Source organism: Heterocephalus glaber, unplaced genomic scaffold (genome assembly GCF_053883595.1).
Source record: "Heterocephalus glaber isolate CG9 unplaced genomic scaffold, H.glaber_assembly_v1.0 deba00000818, whole genome shotgun sequence".
NCBI classification, from domain to species: domain Eukaryota; kingdom Metazoa; phylum Chordata; class Mammalia; order Rodentia; family Bathyergidae; genus Heterocephalus; species Heterocephalus glaber.
Genome location: NW_028258164.1, coordinates 13,205,991 through 13,225,229, shown reverse-complemented (window position 1 = coordinate 13,225,229; position 19,239 = coordinate 13,205,991). Strand labels below are relative to the sequence as shown.

Here is a 19,239-nt window from a genome sequence, read left to right as displayed (position 1 = left end):
AAAATAAGACAGGGGGGCCGGGGATTTAGCTCAGTGGTTTCGCCACCTGCTGCGCAAGCGCAAGGACCCGAGTTAGATCCCTGGTACCAAAAAAACACACACAAAAAAACCCCCAAAAGTAAGACAGGGTATAGTAAAAACTATTAAAAAAGCCAAAAAAAGACTGAAGTTTGGAAGTATTGTTCTTTTGTGTTTATTTTGTTTATGTAACTGATAATACAACACTGCTTTAATTAATGTTCATATAATTTCAATGCTTCATAGCATAAAACTTACATGTGAATAATAATAGTTATTTGCTACAGAATTTCTGTTCATTTATTTTAGAAGTTTTATATCAGATTTGGACCATGGCTCAATATATTTTTGTTTATGAAATAATTTTCACTAGTTATAACCTACTAGGAATATAATGTTACTAGTTTAAAGTATACATTTGGTTTCTATGCATTAGAAGTTTATTTATAAACTTTCTCTCCAAAATGAATAAATTGATATTGAGTAGAAAGATCTGATAAAAATTTTCCACATTTATAAATTCACTTTAACCCCCCCCCCAACTTATATGCTGCTAAGTGAAGGCCAGTGGCTTAAAGTTTTCTCACATGTATAGTCACATAATTTCTCACGGGCATGGATTTTCATATGTTGATTAAGGTGTGCACTCTGGCTAAAGGCTTTCCCACATGCATTACATTTGTAGGGTTTCTCTCCTGTATGTGTTCTTTCATGTTGATTAAGATGCCTCCTCTGGCTGAAGGCTTTCCCACAAAAACTACATTCATAAGGTTTCTCTCCAGTATGAACCTATGATGTTCAGTAAGAGATGTGATGCGGCTAAAGGCTTTCCCACATTGATTACATTTATAAGGCTTCTCTCCAGTATGGATTCTCAGATGCTGAGTGAAGTAAGAATGTTGATGGAAGGCCTTCCCACATTCATTGCATATAAAAGGTTTTTCCCCTGTGTGAATTCTCTGATGTTGAATAAGATGTATTCTCTGGCTGAATCTTTTCCCACATTCATCACACTTATAGGGTTTCTCTCCTGTGAGCACTATCCAAGGTTGGGTATGAGACAGATTGTGGCTGAAGCCCTTTCCACATTCATCGGGATTCTCTCCAGTATGAATATGATTAGTGAGAACATGTTGATTGAAGATTTTTCCACGTTCATTATATTCATAAGGATTTTCTCTTACATAGTTTCCCTGGTAATAAATCAAGTCTGAATTATGTTTGACGCTATTTCCTGGTGTGTCATAATTAAGGGGTATTTTAATTAAAGGAACCCTCTGATGTATAAGGTTTGAGTTCTTTTTATAGTTCTCTTCAAATTTGTTACCTTTAATGCTTTTTCCCTGTGTAATCTTTTGGTGGATGACAGGTACTTGTCCCAAATGTCTCTGCTGGTTTTCTTGGTTAAATTCAAACTCATAATCCAAATCCCAGAGTCCTCCTAAGATGGAATACCAGAAACTGTCTCCTGTTAGTCTTTCCATCATGATGTCACAGGTTTGGTTTTTATCAGCAGTATTCTGGTTTAGAGTTGATTTTTTTATTTTAGGTCCATTATCCCCATCTAGGTGAGCTCCCACGGGGTGGCCTCCTGCTCTTGTCCACAGCTCTTCCTGCTCCAGCTGAGTGATCATTGCTGGCTTATAAACCTGATACCCCAGGGCAACCAGATTCCTGTAATTCTCCAGCATCACGTCTCGGTAGAGGTTCTTCTGAGCAGAGTACAGCTGTTCCCACTCCTTCTTGGTGAAGTCCACAGACACATCCTGGAATGTCAGGGATTCCTGAGACCTGATCTCTGTGATCCATCATCCTTTTCTCTCCCCTTCGTGTTCCCTTCCTTAGGTCACAACACTACAGGAAGATCATGGGCAAACACAGATGGTTCCTTTGGGTACCTGCATTCAGGCCCCAGCAGAACCGCTACACCTCTGCAGTTCCTGTATGGCAGTGTCACCGATGCTTCATTCTCCTCCAGCACAGCAGCTCAGTTGGAGGCGCAGCTGCACTGGCAGCCTCAGCGTCGCGGCTGGTCCTTGAGAGCTGGTTTTCCAGTCTGAATGTGGCTCCTGCCCCCAGTCATTTATACAGAGACTTTTTTCTCTGAGACTCAAATTTGTCTCCTGTCAGGGATCTCGTGAGATACAATTTTAGGTTGAATACCTGTAATGAGATTCGCCAGAGTTGGCAGAAGAAATTCCCAAGTCTTGGTCACTCAGCGACCTAAGGAGTATTTCACCTGCTTCTTCACTTTGTTCTTTCTGTGATCTAGAATCCTGCATTAAGTTAGCTCTCCTTAGTGCCCTCTAATCTGTAAGTTTTTCAAGCTTTCTGTTTTTCACGAGGTCGACACTTTGCCTCCACCTCCACTGACCCAGGGACCGGGCCGCTGCCTCTATTGGTGCATTTTAGATATACATAATGATAACATTCATCATAGGGAATTTGTACCTGTGCATGATATATCTTGCTTCTTTTTTTCCACACCTCCACCCCCATGTACAAAAGCTTTTCAAAAACCCTATTTCCAACTTAGGTCACACTCACAGATACTGGGGGTCAGGACTTAAGCCTATCTTTTGGGGGACACAATCCAACCCACAACCATGTGCAGCAGCAATTGGAGACACGCATGTGGGTCTGGATCACTAGGGGGTAGACATAAAACTGGGAGGCTTACTGATGTGGACGTCACCCCATGACCAATGACCAAGGTTCCGGCAAGAGGACCCTGGACCAGTCTTCCTCATTTGCCAAAAGGACTCCTTGAGCTTTGGTTATGACAGTGGGCAATGGTAAACGGAGTGGAAATTTTAGACAGGCACAGTAAGAAAGAAGAGATCAGGAAACTGCAGGGGAGAAAGTGGCTTAGCTCAGGCTGCCATAACCAAATTCCGTAGACTGGATGGCTCAGATTATAGAAAATGACTTAAGACTGGGGTGCTGGACAGGTGGGTCCTGGTGAGAGCTTGGTAGTGCTGGCATCTCTCCCTCTAAAGACACAACTCCCATCCAGATGGCCTCATCTAAACCCAATGACTTCTGCCAAAGGCCCCATCTCCAAATATCACATTGGGAGTTAGGGCTTCAACATAGGAACAAGGGAGGCCACAGTTCGGCCCACAGCAAGTTTAGCATACACTCACCATGTCAGGTCAGGAACCTGCCATCTTTATTCCCTGGACAACCTGACAGCTCTCCCTGAAGCAGGGACACAGTAAGAGGGACGGGAGGTAGAGCACATCTCAAGGTGACTGTGGTCGGTAGCCTGAGGCCAACGAGAGGAGTTGCTGCCATGGAAATGAGCCCCCTGGTACCAAGAGGAATGATGGAATCCCAGACATCAGGGCTGGGTCAGATTCCAGAGCAGCCTGGGTCTGAATTATTGGTAACCGGTCTTGATAGACCCCAACCCTCATCTTGGTCACTTTTACACTTCTAGGATCTTAGCCCAAAGATGAACCTTTTGACCCAGCATCATCAAGAATGATTAGAGGTGCACAGGTCTGCCACCCAGCTAGTTAGCACTCTGTAAAAGAACACCTACCACACACACATTGTCCCAATTTGGGGACCCAGTTGGGATGCACATAACATTCTGCACTGGTAACAGTCACAGTGGAATGGGTGAATTTTTTTCCTTGCTTAATGAGATAAAAAATAAAAATGTGTCTTATAATCACTGGGTCTTACACTCAATGAAATACACTTAATGTACAAATACATATTATTTGGTGGTGGGATGTGACAAAGAATATTGTTAAATTGGTACTATGTGGGTCCTGAGTTCGATCCCAGGCACCAAAAAAAATATTGGTACTACGTGATCAGTAACATTAAAACTGGATCTGAAGTGTGGTGGTGCACATCTATAATCCCAGCACTCCAGAGGCTGAGGTAGGTGGATTGCCATGAGTTTGAGGCCAATGTGGGCTACATAGTGAGTTCAAGTCCACACTGAACTACCTAGCGAGACTCTGTCTCAAAAAAATAATTCAAGAGCCAGGTACTTAGCTCAGTGGCACCACACCTGCCTGGCAATCGTGAGGTCCTGAGTTCAATCCCTGATACCAGAAAAAAGAAATAAATAAAATTAAAAAAAAAAATAATTCAATATGATGACACTTATGAAAACACTTCTACTCACTCATTCCACAAACAGAGTGTTTTCGATGCACCAGGCAGAGTGCAGGATGCCGAGGTCCCTGTCCTGCAGGCCTTGACAGTGTGGCCCTCCACGCCCACCTCAACTCTGCCTTCCTTTGGGACCCTGTCCTGGACTTAGCATCCATCTGGCATTTTTCCCCCCAGAACTTCAAAATGGAAGCACAGCTGAAAATAACTCTAACTCATCACTAGCCAGGATGAGCCTGATACCGATGAACCAAGTCAGAGTTGCAAAGACAGCGCTGGGCAAGTCAGAACAGGAAGGGAAAAGTTTACAATTCCTCACAAATATTTCCTTATTTATAGAGGTTTTAATATGGCAAACTACAGAGCTTCCAGGAGACAGAGACGAAAGCAGGTTCAGCTTGAGGAGCCACCTCACTTGCCCCTGGGCATAGACCTCAGTTTACCTATATGGATTCCCATTCCCTCCAGGGAGAAAGTGGCACAAATAGCAGCCGGCCCTCCTGCGGACTTCCTTGGGGACCCACATGCACACCTTCTGAATACCTAGGGCAACTGGGTGGGGGACACGAGATTATCTGAGAATAGGGCCCTGAATTCCCAGTGGATCCCAGAACCTGTTTTGGGCTGAGGCAGAAATGGCAGGGTTCCAAACCAGCCAGGCACCCATGAGGGCTGCCAGAGATGGTGCAGGGCAACCAGGACCTGGGGGGCTCCTCAGCTGCTAGCAAGCCACGTCCCTTCCTCTCCATTTCCTGTGCTTTGGCAACTCTTGCCATGCCCAGGTCCCTGCTGGCATTGTGTGCCCAGGTGCACAGCTGAGGGCAGATGCCCCTCATAGCTCTGGCTTTCTTGGTATCCATCCCTGGTTCCAGCAGAGGTTGGGGCTTCACAAAGACCCCTTGGTCTGCCAGCTCCCACAACAGCTTGAAGGCAAATCTTTTTTGGTTTATGTATTTACTATAATGTTATTACTAGTTTTTTAAATATTATTTTTGTCAGTCCATGTTTATAGTACATAGGAGTACATTCATCATAGGGGGCTGGTGCCTGTACATAACACATCTTCATTCTTTTTTCCATCCCCTCCTCCTTCCCTCTCCCCTTCTTCTCTTGGTTCTTGAAGGCAAATATTATGCCAACCTGACAGTGCATCGTGTGGGCCAAGATGGCTACCCTCAGCTCTGCGCCACAGCCAGCCCAGGCCCTTCTGGAATAAGGCAGCCCACAAGCTGCCCTTTCCAGGTTGTGTGGAAGAAGATGGGTGTCAGGAAGAGACCCTGAGGGTCTGGGAGAACTCACCAAGGCTCTCAGATGGGCACCTGATGTGCACTTGGGTTCAGATTAAAGGGAGGCTGAGGGCCGGGGATTTAGCTCAGAGGTCTAGCCGCCTGCTGTGCAAGCACAAGGACCGGAGTTTGATCTCCAGTACCAAAAAAAAAAAAAAAAAAAAAAAAAAAGGGAGGCTGAGCCTGGCAAGGAATCTGCATAGTTAGCATTGGAAAACCAAGGGGCACCCTCAAAGTCCTTATGTGCCCCAAAACCACTGCCTGTGTGCTCCCAGGCACAAGCAAGCCACTTCTTCCCTCCAACCCCCTACAGTGGGCTCAGGCCCTGCCTTAGTGCCCCTTCCTGCAGCAAGAAGCCCACCTGGCACCTTGCCTACCTCCCAGTCCCTTACCAGGGAAGCCCTCCCCAGGGAGCCTGACCTCACCAAGAAGTGCCCTTCCGAGCGGCAGCTGGGATCAAGTGGCACCGAGGCTGTGTCTGCAGTGTCCCTTTGCGGAGTTCTTTGGGTGCTACCCAGAGAAAACTGCAGGGAGCACTCCCTAAACCTTCCTGATCACAGACTCTCAGCTACCTGCCCTGCTCCATCCCACTGTCCTCGGATCCAGGTGTGACAGAAGGGTCACCAGGGGCCTTCCCCCGTGCTGCGCCCTTAAGGGGACCTGCAAGAAGCTCTTGGCTTGGGGTGGTCCCTGGCAAGCTGCACAAGGGGAGGCAGCCTGGCTGGCATGTCTGCCCTGGTAGTACACAAGCCAGGAGTGACAAGCAAAGCTCTTGCCACACTGGCCACAGGGAGAGCCCTTCTCCCACGAGTGGCCCTGAAGGTGGCACAGGAAGCTAGGTTTGTGCGGGAAGCATGAGTCACACCAGGCACAGTGAAAGGTGCGCTTGCCTGAATGCATGCACTGGTGCAGAGTCAGGCTGGCCAGGATTGTTAAGTGCTTGTTGTACTGCACACAGGAAGGGCTTCTCGCCAGTATGCGTGTGCACGTGCTCCACCAGTATGGACAGCTGAAGCTGAAGAGCTTCCTACACTTGGTGCACGCATGTGGCTGCTCCCTGGTGTGTGCGGCTGCGGCAGTACACACTCAGTGTGGCCCAGTGCACGAAGCTCCTGCCGCACTGGGCACAAGGATTGGCATGCTGTGCCATGGGTGCACGGCAGTGGCGGGCGAGGGTGGCCCATGGCGTGATGCTGTTCCCACTCAGCTGAAATTCAGGCCATGATCAGTGCAGGGCAAGCAGCCCTCTGTGTCCTCCACAGCTGACATAGCCTGGCTCTGGAGGCTTTTGGGGATGGAGGCCACTTCTTTCTCTCTGGGGGATGGAGGTGGGTTCCCAAAGGTGGCCCCCTGGATGTCCTCCTTGCCAGGTGTCCCTTCAGCTGGCCAGGCTGGCTCCAGCCCCATGGACTCTCCCTCTAGGTTCCTCTTCTCTTTGCTGGCCAGCCAGGTTTCTGCTGGGAAGAGACACAGCAAGATGGCCATCTGTGCCACAGATTCTGGAGCCAGGCCGCCTTGACCCTTGCTCTGCTGGTATCTGCCAGGGTCCTCCCCTGTGCCACTCAATGCCAATGTCACCCACACTCCTTGTTCTCCTCAGCTCTGCACTTGGGCTCCAGGGTCCTCTGTACCTCTCCACCTAGAATGCTGCCGGCCTTCCCTCTCTCACCCAGCCTTAAGCCCTCTCAAGTTCTCACTCTGCTGCGTGGCCCCCAAGGCAGCACTGTTTGCTGCGCCCTGAGACCACCTCCTGTGCCACATGGCCACCAGCTACCCCCTCTACCAGCTCTGTAGCTGCTGCCCCTAGAAAACACAAAAGACCACCCGGGCTGCCTGCTCACTGCCTCCCCCTTCAGGACACTCATGCAGAAGATCTAGAAGCAGCCCACAGCCCTGCCCTGAGCCTTACCTGGGCACAGGTATGCAGTGGTCTCCTGCAGGCCCCTCCTGCATGCCTCTTCCTCCTTGCTCCGGGGCAGCACTCCTGGGGGAGATTCTAGCTGGCCTAGAGAGAGGAGAGAGGAGGTGGCCTTGAGGGCATCTGAAGGCCCTGGCTTCTTTTCACAGTCTCAGTTTGGGACCCGCCACCACAAAGCACTCCCAGGGTAACGACAGGTCCTGGCAAAGGCAGTGCAGAAAGGGGCATTTCTGGGACCCACAATGTGTGATAAGAGTCAGGAGAGCTGGGGGCAGGTAGCCTAGGAGTGGTGGCCAGCAGCCTACCACCACCACCTGCCACCCTTCTTGCCTGCTGTTGGCTGGGCCCATGGACACTCAGAACAAAGACCAGGTGTCCAAGCCTTCCCTGCAAGTGGACTAATGCTCTTCCAGTGATGTGACTTCTGACAATTCATCTAACCTTTCTGTGGCTCAGTTTCTTCATCTGTAACATGAGGAAACAAAAGGCTGTAAGAGTTAAATGGGTCAGTATTTGTAAAGCACATGATAAGTACTAAACATGTGCTCATTAAATGAGAAATAATCATGTTGTCTTTAAAGAGAAAGGCCAATCCTGCTTCCTTCTCACTGGGGTGATAAGGCCACACCCTCAGAAAGGTAGAGCACCAATCTGGCAGGACCTCAACAGGCTGAGAAACCAACCACTTGTTTAGACTTCTCTTGAGTAAGCAAGTTAGCATGCAGTTGTCTGGGCTTGGTTTTTCAGCAGCCTGTGTAACACAGTGCACTCGGGTGTCCTTCAAGAGCCCAGTGTCCTGGACAAATCTGCACCCATCTCTAAGGCCCACCTAAGAATGGAATAATTACGGCAGGGTAGGCACAATTTCTGCTAAATACATGAATGGATGGAAAACATTCCAAGCCACTAATACCTAATTACATGACATCCAGCACTGTACAGCACTCAACATTGTACAAGTTTTATACTCAGGGACACAGTGGCACACACTGTCCCTTTCTGTTGTACCTGAGGCACCTCTGGCCCAGCCACATGGACCTGTCTGCCACAAACCAAGCTGGCTCCGTGATTATTGTCTAGGACTTTGGAAACCAAGTTCCCAGGAAGTGGCAACTCAGGCTTCAAGAAGGAAGTTGATAAAATGTGTCAATGTGAAAAGATCCAAAGCTACACTGTTGAGTGAAAACAGAGCTGTAGAATGATATACACAGTATATTTGTGTTTTTAAACCCTGTATTTTCCTATAGTACATGCATGTTTTATTGCATGAGCAAAAAGCTTTAAAAGGTCACACACCAACTATAGAAATGATCCCTGAAAGTATCTTGGTACTGGCAAAGCAATAGACCTAAGGATCAATGGAACAGATTAGAAGATGCAGAAACAACTCCAGATATACTCAGCCAACTCATCTTTGACAAAGGAGCCAAACACCCTCTCAGAAGGAAAGATAGCCTCTTTAATAAATGGTGCTGGAAAAACTAGGTCTCAACTTGCCAAAAATTAAAATCAGACCCATATCTTTCACCATGCACTAAAGTAAAATTGAAATGGTTCAAAGACCTAAATATTAAAACAGAAAAAGTAAACCTGCTGGAAGATAGGTTAGGTAGAACTCTTGAAGACATTGGCGAGGAAAAGACTTTATAAACAAAACTTCAGTCTCACCGGAACTAGCACAAAGAATCAACAACTGGCACAAAGAATCATCTCATTAAAAAAGCTTCTGAGGGCCAGGAATTTAGCTCAGTGGTTCTGCTGCCTGCCTCGCAAGCAGAAAGTCCCAAGTTTGATCCCTGGTACCAAATAAATAAGTAAATAAATACAAAAAAAAATAATTTTTAAAATTTTTTAAAAGCTTCTGCACAAAAAGAGAAACCAACAGAGTGAAAAAACAACCTACAATGTGGGAAAAAATTTTCACCAGACAAAGGGCTACTATCTAGAATACATAAAGAACTTTAAAAAATCACACCCCCCCCAAACTTAGAGACTCAATCCAAAAATGTGCTTCTGAAATGAACAGACACTTCTCAGATGAAGAAGTAGAAGGAGCAAATAAACATATGAAAAAATGTTCAACATCACTGGACATTCAAGAGATGCAGATGAAAACAACACTGAGATTCTATCTCACTCCATAAAGAATGGCTGCTATCAAGAAATCAACCAATAACAAATGCTGGCAGGGCTGTGGGAAAAGAGGAACCCTGCTCCACTGCTGGTGGGAATGCAGACTGGTGCAACCACTATGGAAATCAATGTGGAGATACCTCAAAGAACTAGGATTACAGGTCCTATTTGACCCAGCTTTTCTCCTGCTTGGTATCTTCCTCCAAAGAATTAAAAGCATCATACCACAGTGATATATGCTCACCCATGTTTATAGCAGCACAGGTTGTAATAGCTAAATCTTGGAAACAGCCCAAATGCCCATCAACTGGAGACTGGATAAAGAAGATGTGATTTTTTAATAAAATGGAGTACTACTCAGCCATAAAGAATGATAAACTAGAGACATTTATAGCTAAATGGATGCACATTGAGGCTATACTCTTTTCTTTTCTTTTTGGTACCAGGGATCGAACTCGGGTCCTTGTGCTTGTGCAGCAGGCAGCAAAACCACTAAGCTAAATCCCCAGCCCGGAGGCCATACTCTTAAGTGAAATAAATAGGACACACATGTGAAAAAACTGAATAGTTTCTCTGGTGTGAGAAACTATAAAAGTAAATGAGGACCAAAATGTATAATAGATAATGTAAAATAGGAAGAAAAGATCCAAAAGGGAAGGGGAACTAGGGAGGGGGTGGGGGAAAGGAAAGAAGGGAAGGAAAAAATGGAAACAAAAGTTTTTGTAAATAGGGAGGGGTGGAGGGGTGGAAAGGAAGGGGAATGGGGAAAAAACAAGAAACTAGATATATCATGTACAGGTACAAATTCCCAATGATGAATGTGATCATAATGTATACCTAAAATGTACCAATAAACTTAATGGAATTAAAAAAAAAGGTTACACACCAGTAGTGGCCCCTGCCAGAGGGGACTGAGGTGGAGTGGGTGGCCAGCAGAGGGAGCCTTTTTCCCTTATGCATAATGGGCATCGCAAAGTGACAATGTATTTGTGTAAGAATTCGTTTGCATAATTCATGCAAAAATATATTTGCATAATCAAAACAGACACAGAGGTTAAAGGCTGGTCAATCCTTGTTCAGGGGGATCCTGGCAGCCTGCTTCTCAAACTGACTATATTCACATCACCTGAGGATCGCTCTGAAACTGCAGTGCCCAGGTCCTGCTCAGACCTAGCAAACAGCACCCCATTCCCAGCTGCAGGAGCTTCTAGTGAATAAAACAGGCCGGTACACACACATCTGGGCCTGAGGATCCATTGCAGAGTCCAGGAAAGCTCATAGAGCGGGAAGTACAGGAAAATGACTAATCAGACAGCGGGTGCAGCCCAGCTCTCTGGTTCTTTTTGGGGCAGCCCAGCTCCAAAGAGGCCTCTGGGCTCATCTCACTGTAACTTCACTTAGCTACTCAAAAAGCCTGTTTCCAAGGAGCCCCTTCTTCCCAAATAAAATATACAATTCTAAAAGCAAAGGCAAGCTCTTGGGATGACTGTGTTCTGGTGAACAGGGCTTCCCATATTATGTGAAAGATAAGAAAACCTGAGCTCCGATTCGGGCTCACTGTTCATTTATTGATACTTATTTATTATCTGAGTTCATGCCAGGGCCTGTGATAGGAGCTGGGAGACATTACAGTGAGGCTTGCTGTCTTCCCCGGGAAAGCGGGCCATGGGACATGGCGTCAGACGTCTCCAGAAGGTGGCCCTGCCACTCAGGATCCTGGATGCACTGCAACAGCAACCTCAATCGCTGGTGCCTGGGTGTCACTGTGCCGTTGGCCATCCCCACAGTGCCCAGCGTTGTGTCAGGCCACAGTGATGGCTCCAGGTGACCTGCAGGAAGCAGCCCCTGCATTCCCTAAGTATCAGGGTGCCAGGGACCCATGTAGCCTGACAGCTGTGACAGCTTGTGGCACACCTCCCCCACCTCTGCCTCCAAGTGGGAACCCCAACTCCAGATGTGCTTCTAGGTGACGACCAGAGGCCCACGTGCCCCAGGGGACTTACCAGTGCCTGGGTGCTCACCCACTCTGCACAGGTGTGCTGTGGCTGCTCCCACCTCCCCTCTCCATGGGGGTCAGGGGCTCTGGCTCCGTGGTTCGGTCAGTGGGGAGGAAGAGGGCAGTGACAAGGGTCTTCTCGGCAGGTAGCAGTACTGGGGGGACACCAGGTAGAGCAGAGCGAGGCCTCCAAGTCCCTCCTCACCCTGGTTAGGAGCCACTTCATGTGACACTGAAGCAAACAGAGCCCCAAGAAGGGGGTCACCTATCCATGGCACCCACCTCACACCACATCCTGGCACACACTGGCACCCTGTTCTGGAACAAGAAAGGGAGGAGAGGTGCTTGCTCTGAGACTTAGACTCCCAATGAGGCAAGAGAGTAGACAAATAGCCAGGTGTGGTGGGGCACACCTATAAGCACAGTTAGGAGGCTGAAGCGGGAGGACTACTGAGAGTTTGAGGCCAGCCTGGGCTACACGGTTGGTCCAAGGGATTACAGGTTTGCACCACCATGCCCGGCATCCTTCTGACATTTTTTAAGGCCCTTGCAATCCACTAGTGCCTACCCTGCGGCACCAAGAGGCTAGGCTTCAGCAGCCAAGAGCTTCTCTCCACTCTGCCCGTGAGCACCCCTAGTCAGTTCTTGTACATTAGGGGCCTTGCCCTTGCTGCCCCGGGGGCAGCCGAGGGATCCAGAAGTCCCGGTTGCACAGCAGGTTCTCCATGTTCCCCATCAGGGTCCCCAGCATGGCTCACTTCCCCTCCAGCTGGTTGCTGAGCTCCACAACTGTCTTCTCACAGTCGGCTAGCTTCTTCTCGGCCCTCCCTCCCCGAGTGGTCCTCCAGGCTCAGCAGCTGGGCACCTTGGGACTCCTTCTTCTCCACAGCCTAGGCAGGGGCCAGGAGGGAGATCTATCAGCAGACCAGATCTGTGCTTCCCGATGGAGGTCAGTCCCTACAGGCCAGTTCTAGGACCAGACACAGGCAGGGGGCTGTTCCCAGATTCAGGAAGTCACAGTCCCCTGGAAAGGGGTGAACTTCCAGGCACCAGAAGCCCTCACTGGTCAGACCCCAAAGGCCCCACCTGAAAGACCTTCACAGAGAGCAGATGTTGGACCCCAAAGACTAGGGTTGATGGAAAAGGAATAGCAAGCCTCACAGCCAGGAACTGAGAAAACATGCCAAGGGCCCAGTGCACACTCTGGGGGCAATCTCAGCCCTCACCTTCTAGGGCACCCCTGCCCCATAACTAGGTTCAAGAGTGAATGAGGAGACCCCGTTGTTCTGGCCTTGGTGATCTCTAAGCCCTTCCCACCCTGGTATTTCCTGGTGTGTTTCTTCCTGTCCAGACACACCTGGTGCCTGGAACCCAGGTGTCTCGCCACCAGCCCTTGGGGCAGTCACTGCACTGGGAAGCCAGACCTATGGAAGTCTCCCAGAACTTGACTCAACACCTATCCTGACCCGGGAATCATGTGCAGTTGGGGGTGAAGCCACACTACTTCTCATTTGCGAGGCTATCATAGCTTCCCTGCCTCCTGCATGGTGGTGTGGACAAAGTACACTAAGTGTACAGAAAAGCACTTAAGGACACTACCACACTACCACTGTGCTATTAAAAATAAATATTTGGAGGGGCAGGGGATTTAGCTCAGTGGTGCCGCATGATCTGCCTCACAAGCACTCCAGAGTTTGATTCCCAGTACAAAAAAAAAATTAGAGATGGGGAGCAGAAGGGGACATAAAAAGAATTAAGATATGTTATATACATGCACCAACCCCCCATGATAAATGTATATCATTATGTACTACAAACATGTACTAATAAAAATTAGAATTAAAAAACAAATATAAAGGGATGTACCAATGGCAAGAATCGTTATGAACCATAGACTATGAGTTTCCCTAAGACCTCTCTCAAACCAGGACTCAGGAAAGTGTCCCAAGTCATCAGATACCAATCCCTTCCTTCCTCCTCTTACAGCAGGATGGCTCCATCCTGAGTCTGGCCTCTGACCCATATGATTTGTGACCAAAAGGAGGCAAATACTGTACAGTTCTTCACAGTTAGGGGCAAACACCCTCACTTCCTGGCAATGCCTGGCCACAAATGTGGTATCCAAGGAGTGTTTCTAAAATCATTGCAGGGCTGGGGATTTAGCTCAGTGGCATCACGCCTGCCTCACAAGTGCAAGGTCCTGAGTTCCATCCCCGGTACCGCAAAAATCAAATTAAATCAAATCACAGCAAACCTCAACTCTTCAGTCACCCAGCCACGGAGAGTCTCATCAAACCCAAGCCGGAAACACTAACCAGAAGTCCTCTGTAACACAGATCTCCTCCCTGCAGCAGGAGGGACCTGAGGGAATCTTCGACAACAGCCGGCAGGCACCAGAACCCAGCCTGACCTGAATCGGAGCTCAGGTCTGCAGGACCACCAGGGGTCTCAGGCAGGGATGAGAGGCTGGGCCCCGAGGATGCCAGTACCCAGTCTAGAGCAAATGCACCTTCCCCATACCATGACCCCAGCCTCAGGTTGGAAAATGGGGTGAGAGTAGGTGGGTGTGGCTGTCTGTCTGAGGTGTGTTGGGAGCAATGCTACATAATTTTAGGGGAAAAATCATTTGATTAGGCCTAGTTCTTCCGCCTACAGGCCAACTAAGGCATTCCGAGACAGAATTCCATTTTGGCCTCCGTCACAACTGAGACCTTAGTGATCCCTGATGCTGTGATGCTCCAGGGCAAGACCACACCTGCAGGAGACACCCTGGGAGGAACCAAATCTTCCTCTGCCTAGTTCTTGGGAGGAACCAAATCTTCACCTGCATAGTTCCTCATTGTTCTGAGATTTCCACTGCCCCCCAGTCTTTGTTACACCTTGTTTATCCCAATGTGAAGTACTGAAATCTACATATTCATTTGTTACATTTGTTTCTCCCATGCACTGAATAAAAGGTGCTGCAAGCTAGGGGTTTTTGTCTTTGCCGCCCAGAGCAGCGCTGATCAGATCCAAAGCTCAGCTTGTTCTCCAAGTCTCATTTTTCTACCTTTCCTGTAATTCGCCTTGTGCTGCTGTGGCTCACAGGAGACTAGGATTTAACTGCAGAGGTTCTGGTAACGTCCCCTTTGCCTGTTCCCTACATTTGGTGCCGAACATGGATGTGAATCGGATCCACAAGTGAACTCGCCTGTGAGACAAACTCGGAGTAAAACAGACAGCGCACGGATCTCCCAGGACGATTTCCGGACTCGGACAAGCGACACTGGTGGTAAGAGTGTCCAGCTGGCAGTAATTTTCTATCTTTGCTGAGTTACAACTATGGGTCAGTCTCTGCTTTCATCTCGCTGAGGCTCCTGCTCCACCACCGCAGCATGCTGAGGAAGACCTTAACTCTCTAGCCCCTCAGCCATCTTGCAAAGGTCTAGCTGCCCCCCTTGTGAAGCCCACTTCTGGGGCCAATCCCTATTGCCATATCCTGCAAAAGGCTGTGACATCAGGCAAGGCAGTGGGAGACCCTTTGTGCTTTCCCGTCTCAAATTTCCCTGATCCCGACAACCCAGAGGTGGATATGTATGCTCATGCCTCATTTGGTTTTAACATCCTAAAGGAGCTCAGGCAGAGCGTGCTAACCAATGGTGTCCAAAGCCCCTATACAATGGATTTGCTGGACAATGTACTTCAGGCTTATACTCTGGTTCCGCATGATGTTTTTTTACCTTGCGAAAACATGCCTGTCCCTCACTCAGTACCTCTACTTTGAGGTGGAACTGTGTTCTTTAATCAGGGAACAGGCTCATAAGAATGCTCAGGGAGATGCTCAATTGAGAGAAGTTACTATTGATATGTTATTGGGTATGGGTGACTTCGGATTTAAGCAGGCAGGCCTGTTGCCCAGCGTTACTCTTTAACCAGCTAGAGGACCTCCTGTGGAGGGCTTGGGCTTCTGTGCCAGTTGATGGTGCGCCGATGAAATCTTTTACTCAAATCATGCAAGGACCATTGGAAATTTAAACAGAATTTGTAGCAAGATTACAACAAACTGTTAGGAGACAGATTTCTAATTCCCAGGCAGCAGACATCCTGATCTTACAGCTAGCCTATGAAAATGCTAATATGGATTGCAAACAGGCGATAAATCCTGTTCGCTCCTCTAAAGATCTTGGAGCATATATTAAGGCATGCTGGAATATTGGGTCTCCTTTATACAATTCAGCTCTGATGGCTCAGGCCATCTCCCAACATTTACGCAGTACACACAGTGATTTAAAATGTTTCAATTGTGGAAAATCCGGGCATCTCAGAAAAAACTGCAAAATGAAAGGGGCTTTACAAGCTGACCCAGAGCCACTGAGTCAGGCATCCAGAGAAAATAAGTTACCGCCTGGCCCTTCCCCTCGATGTCGAAAAGGCGTGCACTGGGCTAAAGCCTGCCACTCCAAATATGATAAGGATGGCACATTGCTGCCAGGAACATGGAAATTGGGCCCAGGAAACTATGGGAGATCAGGGCCAGGGGGCTCCAAGTCCTTCTGAGTCAGCGGTACCTGGTTCAGACCCGTGCACAAGTACAAAATCAGACGGCTTGGGTGTCCGGAGGGACATTTCTTCCCTCTTCACGGGGAACACTTGGGAGCTCAGGAATAGATCTTCCTGCTGCTCACAGAGTTCACCTGCTGGGAGGTGAGACTCCAGTATCTGTCCCCACAGGAATTCATGGACCCCACCCCCTGGAACTATTGGTTTGATACTTGGAAAATTCTAACTTTGAAAGGCATTATTGTTATTCCAGCTATTGTTGATTCTGATTGTACCTCTGAATTGTGTGTTCCTGTTAGCTCCACAGGACTGGGTAATAGAACAAGGAGATTATATTGCACAATTGTTGCTCTTGCCTAAACCAAAATTAAATAATGTTAGCTTTAAAAATTCCCAAGAGAATCCTCAGCCAGAAATTCCTCATGAAATTTATTTCACCCGAGATTTCCAAAAACTGGCCCATGTGCAAAATTAAATTGAACGGCAAATTCTTTGCAGGACAGACACAGGTGCGGATGTGTCCGTGATTGGTACGTGTTTTTGGCCATCATCTTGGGGCAAAAAACCAACTAAAACATCTCTGGTAGGCCTTGGCGCCCCCCCAACAAGTTTTGCAAAGCTCCATTCCCCTGCCTTGTGAAGGGCCTGATGGTCAATTGGGACATATTTGTCCTTACATAGCTCCCATACCTGTAAATTTATGGGACGGAGATTTATTGGAAGAATGAAGAGTCCCTGAAACCTCACTGGGTCAACACATGATGTCTAAAATTGGATATGAACCAGAAATAGGATTAGGCAAGCAACTTCAGGGTGGAATGCAGCCTACAGAAGAACAGCAACAGAAAAATAATCACCTTGGAATTGGATATGAAAAAAAATTTTAGTTGGGGCTATTGAAGAAGTTTCTCTGCCCAAGGCAGCTTTGCCTTTACAATGGAAATTACAATTAATAGAACAAAGAATACTTAACCGGGCAGGTTTTTCTTATCAGTTCTAACTACCCAGTTCATTTGTTTGTGCTTAATACCCCCTACTCACCTACAGGTTTAATAGGGCAATGGTATGAGAAACAGGTCTTTCCCATGGAATGGTTGTTTTTATCTAACCAGTTAGTGAAATCTCTACAATTATATCTAGAGCAAATTGCAAAAATAGTTTCCTTGGCACGTAATCGTACCCGACAATTATTTGGTGCTGACCCTCATTTCATTATTATCCCAGTTGATAAGGATCAAATGCAGACACTGCTACAAACTGCTTTATATTGGCAAGTAGCCTTTGCAGATTTCATTGGACAGATAATCATTATCCTAGTGATCTTCTGTTTCAGCTTTTATCATGACATGAGTTTATCCTCCCCAAGACTACTCAATTTCAGCCATTGCAAGGTGGCTCGATCTGTTTCACCAATGGCTCCTCTAAGGGTCAAGCAGCAATTTGGAGCTCTTCCTTTAGCTATGTGTTGCCTACACCTGGTCTCTGCTCAGTGGTCAGAGTTGCTAGCCATTTTATTTGTGATCGAAAACTTCCCTTCCCAACCTCTTAATATTTTAAGTGATTCCTCTTGTGCAGTTTGTTTGACTCAAAGACTGGAAGGAGCTATGGTCTGCTCTACCATAGAACCCAAATTACTAAACTTGTTTTTAAGATTATAAAAGGCCATACGTCAAAAAATTTCTCCTGCCTTAATAACTTGGGGGACAGATTTTGCCTGTGTGCTGACAGATAAGGATGAAACCTTGTGGCTGCCCTCCTGGAACGTGCGATCATGGGTCACACTGGTGGAACCACCAACATCTCTGAGACCAGGGATAGCACCCCTGCTGAGAGCAATGAGCCAGATGCACCTGAGCGACCCACCTCACCAGGGACAACCAACAAATCCAGGGTCCAGGACTGAGATGATGGCCCCAGAGAAATAATAATTACAGATTGATGGTAAAAAATTAAAAAAGGGAGGGACAACTTAAAAATGTTCTTTTTATAGTTACAGGTATAAAAGCGCTTGCATTTCTTCTGATTCTAATCTCAAGAGATCCCTGTTAATTGACTACAAAAGTTTTTGACCAGTCTTATATACAATTATAAACCTAAAAATCATAAAAGGGATATTATAATTCAATTTGGCCAAATATATTTGAGTGCACTCTAATTTTATAAATTGTCTTATATGTTTGTTTGTATAGTTGAACTTAATTTTTTTTTCTTTTCCATTTCACCTTTTGGAAAAAAATTTTTTTCTTAAAAGATATTCACCTATTATTAAATTGGCTTACAGATAAATGTTATTAAATTAAAGGCATGCCCTCCTTCCCAGGTTGCTAACTGATCAAAGTGCCACTGAGATTTATTTTATAAAAGTAATGTGTATTGTCACCTACATGCAATAATCAAATTGCAATAAGCAGGTGTAAAATACGATATATATTCTTATTATTTGTTTGTCTAAGTAGGTAGGGACTGTGGGTACTCCCTTTGGTGAATAAAGAAGTGGCCACCCAGAAAATAATTATTCTGGTCTTAATTCACTAAAGGGACCCCCTAGTAATTTTCTTTTTTTTTTTTTTTGGTACCAGGGATCGAACGCGGGTCCTTGTGCTTGCGCAGCAGGTTGTGAAACCACTGAGCTAAATCCCCAGCCCATCCCCCTAGTAATTTTCATAATCTTATGGGAGACACACTACAACAAATATTGTCTCAATATGTTATTATAAATCGATTACATTGGTTATCATTGAAGTTTAAATTCTAAACATGTTATTATAAATCGATTACATTGGTTATCATTGACTTTTAAGCACTAAATATGTTACTGTAAAATGTTTACATTGGTTAAGTTCTAAATATGTTATTGTGATATGTCTACATTGGTCATCTTCAAAAGAATAATTTCTGTGGCATAAACAAAACAGTGTTATTAGAAAGATGCTTTTGGTACCAAACTACATTGAAGAACATAATGTTTTATATAACTAATATTTATTACCGCTCCTTTTCTGGTGTACAAAATGTATTCCTGCCCTCTTAACTGTATGGGTCTTCTAACATTGTTTATGGTAATCACCTTTTGATTCAGATATTTGCCCTTCTCTTACGGTCCAGCCACCTATGATAATAGGTACACTTGTAGGCTGATATATTTTCCTTAGATGACATCCTATGAAAAGATAGCTACTCAGGGATTCAACCACAAGAACCACCATCATTGGCAA

General features: G+C 46.6%; 2 pseudogenes; both read right to left on the bottom strand.

Moving 5' to 3' along the window:
• Nucleotides 1-549: 549 nt before the first annotated feature.
• LOC106010708 (zinc finger protein 713 pseudogene) lies at nt 550-1,922 on the bottom strand (annotated as a pseudogene).
• Nucleotides 1,923-4,610: 2,688 nt separating this feature from the next.
• On the bottom strand, nt 4,611-12,212 carry LOC147828971 (uncharacterized; annotated as a pseudogene).
• Between the last annotated feature and the right edge of the window lie 7,027 nt (nt 12,213-19,239).